The following is an 11,200-nucleotide window of genomic DNA, read 5'->3' on the forward strand; positions in this document are numbered from 1 at the left end:
TGGACCTCAGCCCCCTGGGGGCAGACTCCAGGCTTTGCTCCTGGGCTGGGCCCCTTCATTCATTCTGAACACCTACTCTACACAGGCCTGACCAGGAAGTCTGTGGATGCTGGCCACCAATAACTCCTCACAGCCTCTGGGAGCCCCTGCATTCAGCAAGGGGCTGCAGCCACAGCGGCCCACAGGAAGCTGCTATCCCTACCCTATGCTGTGGAGTTAGAGCTCAAGGACTCTTTTCTGAGCAGGTGTCAGGATTGCCACTGCTGCAGCACCCTTGTTCCAACTGCCCTGGTGATGACTCCCACTCCTGCCTCCTCACAGACCGCTGCCAGGGCTGCTTGAGGCCCTGACAGCTGCCGGCCTCTGACACATAATGCTTGTGCTCTGTTAAGTTATTAGGGAGATAAATAACTTGAACTCTGGCTTTTTACCTCTTCCCCCAGTGGGCGGGCCACCCTGAAGCCCACCTCGCCCGCTGAAGAAATAATTTCATTAGGAGCATCGCGCAGCTGGCAGAGGCAACCCCATGAAGCTGCAAGTGGAAATTCTTTATGGAGATGAGAGATAGGAATATGAAAATTTAAGCCAGAGAGGATGTAATTTAACCCTGCATTATTCATCAGGGACACAAATCCTTTGTAATATTGTCGGATTTGGGAGGCCAGAGCAGGGTCATTGGGGCCATGGGGCTTATATCCCACTCCTGTCAGGTTATGAAGAGGCAATGGACTGTTAGGGATTCTGCTGGGCATGGGTGCAGCAAAAGACCCTGCTCAGGCCATGGGGTGGCCCAGCTGCAGGAGGCAGGGGATGGGTTTTCAGGACACAGGGACTTGCAGGCGTCCTCTGCGCCTGTGCTGGCTCCCTGAGAACCTGTTCTGCCTTGATCTCAGTACCTAGTAGGGACCTGCAAAACACGAATGCACATGAAATAAAAACAAATCATATATATATATATGTAAAAACAACACCGAAGAAACAACCTCTAACCACAGTGTGGCATCGCAGACTTGTAAGCCGAAGACTAAGGCAGGACCTAGGATACAGGCCAGGCTGCACCACAAAGGAGACTTGTCACAAAGACAAATGAATTCACCCTTAAGGCTTTAGATTTGAAGAACAATGATAATGTTCTTTTGTAATGCAGCTAAATTTCCTTAGCTGCTTAATATTTGATTGTTTTCTTGTTTGAGACAGGGCTTCATGCTACCACAGGCCTGTTTCAAACTTGCTATGTAGGCAAGCATGGTCCTAAATTCCTGATGTTCCTCTTCTGCCTCCTGAATTCTGGGATTATATATAGGCCAGCCTCCACCCCTGGATGTTATTTCTATTGCCCTGCACCACAACAGAGCCTTATGCCTTTAAGAAACACAACATCGGGCAGCAGGGTGCTTCAGTGCAATTCTATCTGTTGCTGAGCTTGCCCCATCATCTTATTAAACTCCTGAGTGCAACCCCAGGGTAACCTGCTGTTAGTGGACAAGCTCCTTTAACCTAGGCAAAACTATAAAAGAAAAACGTTCAAGGGATGAAGAGGTGGCTCAGTGGCTAAGAACACTTGTTGCTCTTCCAAAGAACCTAAGGTGGATTCCCAGCACCCTCATCCCAACCACCTGCACCTCCATTTCCAGGAGATTCAATGCCTCTGGTCTCTGCAGGCATCTGTACAAATGCACATATGCACACACAGTTAAAATGTCATAAGAATAAGTCTTAAAAAACAAAACATGAGCTGGGTAGTGGTGGCACATGCTTATAATTGATCTCAGCACTCAGGAGGCAGAGGCAGGCAGATTTCTGTGAGTTCAAGGCCAGCCCAGTCTACAGAGTGAGCTCCAGGACAGTTAAGGCTACACAGAGAAACTCTGTCTCTAAAAACAAACAAACAAATAAATAAATAAACAAAATACACATTCTTTTAACCTTAAACTTGTAAATATCCCTGTATGTAATTCCTATTTTTTAATTAATATTTTTGGAGTGTAACTGTACTTAACATTTTCTTAAGGCTTATTTATTTTACATGCATGAGTGTTTTGTCTACATGCATGTGCATGTTCCACATGAATGTGTACTGTTTGTGGAAGCCAGAGGACTGATTTGGGTTCCCTGGGGCTACAAATGATTGCAAACTGCCCTGTAGGCGCTGGGAACCAAATCTGAGTCTTCCACAAGAACAACAAGCATTCTTATTAATTTATTTACTTTTATTTTATGTGCATTGGTGTTTTGCCTGTATGTATGACTGTGTGAGAGTATCAGATCTTGGAGTTGTAGACACCTGTCAGCTGCTATGTGGGTGCTGGGAATTGAACCTGGGTCCTCTGGAAGAGCAGTCAGTGCTCTCAACAGCAGCTCAATCTCTCCAGTCCCAGCAAGCACTCTTAACTGTTGCACCGTCTCTCCAACACCAAGAGCTAAATCACACAGCAATACTGTAAAAGAGCCAACGTGGACTTGTGCTATTTCCCCAAGATACAGGAAGTAGAGCTTCACACTGCTAACCCCCAAGGCAAGGTCCAAGCGACAAAGTCCATCCTTCTTGTCATAGCCTTTTCCTCAGACTGCATAAAGCTTGGACATGCTTAGAGGTGGCAGCCAACCCAGGTGGTAACTTAGCAGGGGACCATGGCCCCCTGAGAGCAAAGAAGGAAGCAGCTGTATCCTTCTATCATCCCTCACAGCTACCTGCTCTCACAGCCTGCCTGAGAGAATACCTTTTGAAAATTCCTCAGTGAGTTTGTTAAGGACCAGGGACAGGAGGCAAGCTGCCAGGCCCAGGGAAGAGTGGCCTGACCCTCCTAGACTAGACCCTTATATGGCGCCCCCACCTCCCACCCCGACACTGTTCACACACAAAGGGACAAATAGAAGGCCAGATGCCGAGTGTGAGGCTCTGGCCTCTAGAGGAATGTGAAGATGGATGGCTGAGAGGTCCGGCCCTTCTGACAGAAGCTGGCTACAACCTGGGGGTCCCAGGATAGGTCCCACCTGCTGTGTAGGTGACCAAGCAAGCCCATCCTTTACAGTCAATTTCCAGGCCATTTGGTGTCACCCAGTAACTTATTGCTTCATGGATGCAATGAAGTCAAGTGCCTGTATCTAGGGTTAAGCAAGCCAATGGTGGATATATGTGGTCCAGAGGTCTGGCTGGCCGGAAACAGCTTGGCACCATCACTGAGTAGCAAGAGTGATGAACAAGACAGCTGTATCTCTTGAGCAGCCTGGAATGTCATCTTTGGATTCCCTCTCAACATCTGGGCCATGCCTGTGGCACATGTGTCTTTAAAAGGCGTCACGAGCCAGGAGGTGGTAGTGCACGCCTTTAATCCCAGCACTCAGGAGGCAGAGGCAGGCGTATCTCTGTGAGTTCAAGGCCATCCTGGAACAGAACAAGTTCCAGGATAACCAGGACTGCTACACAGAGAAAAGCAAACAGACAAATTGCTCTAGCTCAGCCACATTTCTGTTCCTCTGTGGGTGTTCTGCTGTCTTATTCAAAGCCATGTCTAAGGAATGCATTGTCCCCATAATTGTACCAGAGGACCAACAGGGTAGAGCCCTGTGTATGCCCAAATTACAGGGAGGACCATCAGGTTCCTGGAAGAGTCAAGCCCTGCTACCTGGGGTCCTTGACATAGATTCTTTGGAGAGGGTCATCCTCTCCAACTTCTCGTGTTGTCAGTCTTGATGGGAGGTGGGTGGCACACCAACTGTCCACCCACTTCCTCTTTTCTTCTCTTACACCACTGGCCTTTTTAGCCCTAGCTCAGGAGGCCCTTTTAGGGCACCTGCTACCTAACACCAGGAAGTCTCGCCATGGCTTGTGCAGAGCAGCTCTTTGACTCACCTTCCTGCAGAGTCTTTCTGATGCCTGAGGATTTCCCCTTGGTGGCCTCAACTCTACTCTCTATTTCTAGCTAGTCCAGCAGTCCCAAAGCCAGGTGCTGTCAGCCCTCTCTGGAGGGTCACTGAGGACCAGGGATATTGCGGTAAATAAGGGTCAGGATAAACAAATAGGCCGAATAGATGTTTATTCAGGGAGAAATAACTTACAACCTAGACAGATGAACACCAGGAAATTCAACCCGATCCTCTCCTGTCCGAGTCACGCCAGAAAGAGAGCGCCTTCCTGGCCCCCTCCGACCTCCTTCCTCAGGTCACCTCCGCCCATCGCTCCACCCCCCAATGGGCGTGGTCAGTGCTACAGAAGGACTACCTCACTACAATTCCCCTTTTAGTCTAAAGAAAAGATTTAGGCTTAATACAAAACTATATACAAAACAGTGAATAACAAGTGTGCTCTAAGAAAAGGAAAATCGAGAACAAAATGACCTACATATCTAGTCCTAGGGTGAGGGCATAATGGAGTTTACAATAGAGTTGTCCTAAGCTGGAAAACGTAAGTCTAGTACCTAATATATCTAACTAGGAAGAGAGAATAATAGTTGTGATAGTTTAATCTTCAACCTCATCAAGACCTGAGAAGGAAAATAACAATACTAGAGTAGACAGGAAATGTGGATGGACAACTTCCAAAACGGTGCAGCAAGGACAGAAACAGCAAGCCACCTGAACAGTCACCCTAGGTCTCACAGCGACGTTGGTACACCCAGATTTGGCTAAGGCCAAGAGAACTTGACAGACCACAACAACAGCAGGGAAATAGAATGGCTGTCTTACCCTGACTTGGCAAGGTCAAGCAGTCTTCTATATTTGTGTCCTGCAAGCACATAGGACTGCATGTCCAAATCAGTGGTCAAGGTGGGGGCAATTCTATGCCCAACAGGCCATTAGCTGAGGCGAGATTGAACTCCAGCAGGAGCAACAACAGTGTCCAACATATTTTCGGGAAAATGCACGGTGCTGTCAGGAGCAACAGTGTCTCATGTCAAAGGAGTACTAATATTAAAACATTTAAATGCCATGTTTTGCATGTCTATGAAGGATTGAAGATACAGGGATGTGAACATATTGGCTATTTCCCAAGGAAGCAGTTGTCTTTTTTTGTGATTTTTTTTTTTTTTTTTTTTTTTTTTTTTTGTTCCTGGCTGTCCTGGAACTTGTTGTGTAGCTCAGGCTGGCCTTAGATTCATAGATACTGGCTTGCCTCTGCCTCCTGAGTACTAGGATTAAAGGCATGTGACACCATACCCAGGTAGGAGGGCAGTTTTCAAAGCAGAAAATTTTGTAATAAACTGTTCCCCAGGCAAAATACAGACACACACACACACACACACACACACACAGAGAGAGAGAGAGAGAGAGAGAGAGAGAGAGAGAAAGAGACAAAGAGACAGAGAGAGAGAGAGAGACTAGCTCTGAGTACAAGAATTGCACATCTGGGTGGAGAGGACCTTCTGTTTTCCATAGTATCCTGAGGGGATGCCACCTCCTGGGGTCCACAAACACTGAGCCCCAACTGCTTCTTTCTGACCAGGGATTTAGAACTGTAGGGGAGAGAGCTAAATGAAAGTCCTAGGCACAGTGGCCACCAGGCTCGGTGTCCTGAGTCCCTAGCAGGTGGGGGGTGACGATGGGGGAACACTACCTACCCCACCCCCTTCTAAATGCCTTGTGGTGTCTAGACTCCATGGCGTTTCTGGGGCAGGGGTAGAAGGTCCTGGACACCAACATCATACCACTTGACAGTCTGTCCAAGAGGTGGCCTAACGCCTTCCTGAAAGTCCTACTAATGTCCTCTGAAGAACATCAATCCTGTTACAACCAATCTAGAAGTAGCCAAGGCCTGGGATGGATGAGAAAGGGGTTGGCCTGCTCATAAAGCTCCCTGCCAGTTCTACACCTCAGACAAGTCTGCTGGCTTTAGTCCGACCCACCCCCCACCCCGCCATCCTCCATTTTAACTAATGGGACACTTAGTTTAATGAGGAGAGTTTGCATAAGAGAAACCTGCTAATTAAATTTTAAACCTTGTCATTCCCAGGATTAGCTAGAGGTCCAAACAAAGCACTGAGGGATAGGAGGGGTGGTCAGTATTCCCCAGAGAAGCTAGGTGGGGGCCCATTCTGTCCCCACCAGACTCAGGGACAGGGCATGGATCTCAGGTGTAAACTCCCATGGAGGACTAGCTTAAACAGAAATATTTGGAAAAATACGGAAGTCCTACATCCCCAAATCCCTGAGGCAGTTTGGGACATGCCTGGCTATAGGTGCTGTAGGAGACAAGATGGTCGGAAGCCTGCTGACCATATCCTCAGCCCTGGATGCCCAGATTCAACAGCAGTGGCTGCTCCATTCCAAGGAGACTGGCCCCTTGCTTTCAGTGCCTTCAGTGAATATTCCATGGTGAGGATCCAGAAAATGCCTGCCCCCTCCCCAGGAGCAGGTGGCTGCCATGCCCACTCCTCCGATGCTTAACCTTCCTTACTGTTCCCTAAGCAAAGAGAGACAATAGGGAGAGAGCCAGAGAAAGAGCATGTGTCCCCGTGTCAGAACTCAACCTCTGACCTTTGAGAGGTCAGACAAGACTAGTGAGCAGGATAGGCCAGCCAGGGAACAATACAGGGGTCAGGAAAGAGCCACTTTATAAATGATCACTAGGCCCTTGGAAGCCAGTGGGTCTCTTGGCTCTCCTCACCAAGAAGGGCACTCCAAGGCAAATCTGTGGGGACTCCAGCCTTCCTTTGTGATATATATATCAATGGCTTAGAGCTCAGACCCAGGATGATGTCAAGCAGGCTGTGGCAAGGAGGGTCGCTGATTTAAAGAACAAGCCCCCTGTCTACTGCCATAAGGCCCAGATCCATAGGGCCATAGGGCTTTAGTTAGAGAGAGTGAACTCTACAGATGACAGTCTGTCCAGTTTGCCCTTCTGTTGGGAGCCAAGATCCCATGGCAAGGAGAGGGAGCCTTCCTTTTTAAAGGAGACAAAAGCCACATAACAGAATTAGATGCTATAAGGTGAGCTAAACACCCTCCCCTGCATTGGGTTCCATGAGATTCCAGTACAGACCCCAGGTCCCTTAGTCTTTTTTCCCTATCCCAAGTTCTACTACCCTGGGAGTCCTCTTCAGACGTTGCATTGATCTTTTGCACATTTCGTGTGGCTGGAGTCAGGTGCCTTTCCTTGTCCTATGTGGACTCTGAGGTGCCACATTCCCTGTGTGTGGCTGGAAACATTCCCTCGGTGATGAGGACCAGGGTTTGATTATGCATTGAATGATTGATGGATATCTGGGCTGCCCGTTTGCCCACAGTGCTGCATCTGCAGGCAAGCATTGGCTTTGGCTCTTTTTCAGTTCTTCAGGTGTGAACCTAAGCGTGGATTAGATGAAAATCATTTGTTTTTAAGGAACTGCTAACCCATTTTCCCTGGTGGCAGCACCATTTTTACTTCATGGTAGTCACGCACAGGGGTTCAGTTTCCCCACATTTGTGGTGGCTTTGTTGTTTGCTTTTGTGGTGTTCAGGACTGTATCCAGGGCACTGAGCTTATTGAAAAAGTGCTACACTGGAGGGTTGGAGAGATGGATCAGTGGTTAAGACCATTGGCTGCTCTTCCAGGGGTCCTGAGTTCAATTCCCAGCAACCACATGGTGGCTCACAGCCATCTGTAATGGGATCTGATGCCCTCTTCTGGTGTGCATGAAGACAGAGTACTCATGTACATAAAATATGTAAACAAATCTTTAGACTGCTACACTTTAGAGTGCTACCCTACACCAATGATGTACAACTCCACAGGTATGGCACCCTGCTGTGTTCTAGTTTGCATTTTCCTGCCCACTGAGGCTATGGGGCTACTGGGCTGGCCCAGTGACTGTTGGGTCTCACAGATGACCAAAAGTAAGCTGAGACCCAGAGTCCCCCATGAACTACTCTCTTCCCTGTTCCAGGACTTCCCCTGATCACACATCTGTATGCCCCCCCACTACACACACAGGGAAAAACCTGTCCCAAGGTCACACCCTGTAGCCTTATGTCCAGCTCTACCAGGTCATCAGTAACAGACCCTTGGGCATGCAGGCAACCCCAGGCAACCCACTCTGCATTCAGCACCCCACCCCACCCCACCCCTCTCGTCCTGCTCCAACTCTGAAATTGCCTGGCTTTTGCAGCCTGGCAAAGGTGCCCCCCATCTCCATGGCAGTGGGGGGAGCTCTACTTGAGGACTCTGGCCGAGAGACATTTGTGGCATCCATCAGGGCAGGTACGCTTCCGCTGCCTCTGTGGGACTGCAGAACCTGTGCTTTCTTTCCTCAGGCAGGTTTCCCAGATACACCAGCTGCTTCCTGGTGTGACACCTACTTTTGAAATGCCAAGAGGGGGATCATAGGTCAGGATGGAATATTTTTATGATAAAAAATGAGCCGCAGTTGCATCTACTTCAGGAGGGTGGGAGCCATCACCTGAGGTCACCCAGGCAGATGGATGAAAACCCCACTTATGAAGTCACTGCTCCCCTATTAATTAGGGGGGAGGGGTCCTCCAACACCGAAGCGGACCTCACCAGTGGCCAAAAGCTTGTCAACATTTTCCATGGAGAATGAAAATGTAAATAGCTTTCAGATCATTCAATGTCACTAAGGTATGGAAGAAGGTGGCCATACTGGGTGTCATTTATCTCGCTGTGGATTTAAAGAGCTTTTTTCTATTAAATTTCCTAAAATTAATGTTTTATGTTGCTCAGAGTAATTTGAACAATTATGGGCTTAAAGAATTGATCATTACAGCCCCTGGGACTCAGCACTCCACACTGGAACCTTTGAAACCCTTCTGATTTATCGAGGTGGCTACTCCGCAGGGCCAGCCCTGGAGCTGGACTCTTCCTGCTACACCCCTTTTGAGCAGCCTGGGGGCTGATCCAGTGGCAGATGGTGGGGAGGGAGGAAGGGGAGGAGTGTGTCCCCAGGTGCCCTAGATTGAAGGGGTCCTAAGCCATGTGAGCCAATATGAATTTTACAATATAAGAGAGAAGCATTTTTATGTGTCTCTTGGTTGAATTAACTGTCCCCACCCCTTTTAGACAGGACTTTCTGGGGCTTAGGCTATCTATCCCCAAACTGATCTGGGTTTGAACTCCTGATTCTTATGCCTCAGCCTCCCAAAGTGCTAGGATTACAGTGTCCCAAACCAGCAGGTAAAAATTGCTGCTTCCTTTTTTTTTTTTTTTTAATCACTTGGATTTCTTCCATTTAAAGATATAATATAGTTGCTAGTTCAAACGTTAACAAGCCCAAGTGAGTGATCTCAGACCGCCCCCCCCCATTCCTTTGAAATTCCCACTCAAAGCCTATGGGACTCCCCTGCTGGCTGATGAGCAGATGGACACAGGGCTGACCCACGCCATCCCTGGGCAGGCGCGTCTCTGCAATCAATCAAGAGATATATTCAAAATGCAGGCAAGGATACACAGGCAGGGGTGTGGGACCATAGACACTCCCTTCTTGGTTTCCTCAGTCCCAGTCTGTAGCATTTCCTCCAGCAGGGTATTTTAAACCCCCTAAAGCCAGAGGCTCCTAGATGCCAAGGCCCTGGGGAGATCCCCTGAGGCGCAGATAGCCTGAATTTCATGAAGGATACCTCACACACTATACCATCCTCAGTGTCCCTGCAGATCTATGCCACCTGGAATCAAGGGGCAGGGCTTTACCTCTTCCTGCCAAGGCTGAAGACAGCTGGTAGCCCAAGTTCTCTATCTCAGGTCTGGAACCTCTCTGGACACCTGCTGGGCTGACAGGGTGAGCTGGGACTTAGTTGTGAGGTCTGAGTCTGCATTCAAATTGCTGCAGCTTGAAGGGGATGGGGTGATGGGGTGGGGAGGGGGTAGCATTTCGGGTCCCAGCTGCTGTGCACTCACTATCTAGCTTCCTGTCCTTTGAGGGCTGCAGAGCATAATTAGATAGCAGTTCTGATAGGGTTGTTCAGGTAGGGTAACTGAGGCAAGGGAGATTACTCAAATGAGCCCACTTAGGACCTGCATAGGTGAACCATATCTTAGTTTGCCCTCAGAACCACCCCCTTTTCCTGCTCCGTTGGTACTAAAGTCCGGCTGGAGAGAGCCAGAGGAGCTCAGCTGACAGACGAAAAGGGCCCCCAAGGGGATACTTAGCACTTCATTAACCTGTCAATGCCTAAAAGGTCCCAAGCGGCCCTGGGGGAGCGGCTGCTGGCTGGCCAGGTGGGCGGGGCTTGAGGGTCTGACTTGAGAACAGCCACATTTATCTATCCTTTCTCCAAATCCTGATTCAGACCTGGGCTTTGAGCTGCTGTCTCTTAAGTGGCCATCATCCTAAAAGAGAATTCAAATTCATCTCTTCTACCTGTCTCAGTTTGCTGCCCTTTGCACAGCACCCTCCTCAGGCCACTACTGTCCCTCTCCCATGCTCTGTAGGATCCCCGGAGAGTGTATCCCCCATCCTAGGACACCTATAGTTCCTCATAAGCCCTTCTTTCAAGCCTGGGGTCCCGGCACACACCCTTAATCCCATCGCTAGGGAGGCGGAGGCAGTGGGATCTCTGAGTTTGAGACCTTCCCAACCTATAGCGAGAGTTCCATGACAACCAGGGATGCACAGAGAAACCCTGCTTCAGGGTGGGGGTGTGATGGATGGAAGCCTTCTTTCTCACATGTTCTGCTGGGTGGCATGGTGATTCATCCTCTCCCAAGTCCCGGGCAGTTCAGGCAAGAGCTACAGTGCCGGCAGTGGAGCTAGACTGAGCTCCCTCTTCCTTCACCACAGCAGGTGCCTCACCAGGGTAAGCCCCTCCTACTCTGGGCCTCAGTGGATCAGTGGGAGGAAGGGTTTGGAGACAGGTTTTTGGAATAAAGACTTCAGGAAGTCAGTAATGAGAGTTCCCAGTCCTGGCTCACTATAGTCTGTGAATGCCAGAAGGCTAGCCCTTTAAGATTCCTCTCAGTCCTTTTGAACCTATTCTATCAGGCCACCCCCATCGCTGTACTTGTCTCTCCCTCCCTTTCCCCAGGTCTGAGAGCCTCCTAGCTCAAAGGGTGCCTGAAAACACCCAATAATGACAACTGATCCTTCAGCTGATGCCTCTTCGAAAGACCCAAGGCTCCAGGGATATCAGGGGTAGCAGAGCCTCGGAGCTAGGGAGAGCAGCTCTGTTGGCTGAATCAAGTACCAATGAAAGGCACCTGCTCATCCCTTATAAAAGCAAACAACCAGGCTTCCTCCTTTAAGAATCAAGGACCTTATCTAGACCCATTTCA

This window comes from Phodopus roborovskii, unplaced genomic scaffold (genome assembly GCF_943737965.1).
Source record: "Phodopus roborovskii unplaced genomic scaffold, PHOROB, whole genome shotgun sequence".
In the NCBI taxonomy this organism is placed as follows: Eukaryota; Metazoa; Chordata; class Mammalia; order Rodentia; family Cricetidae; genus Phodopus; species Phodopus roborovskii.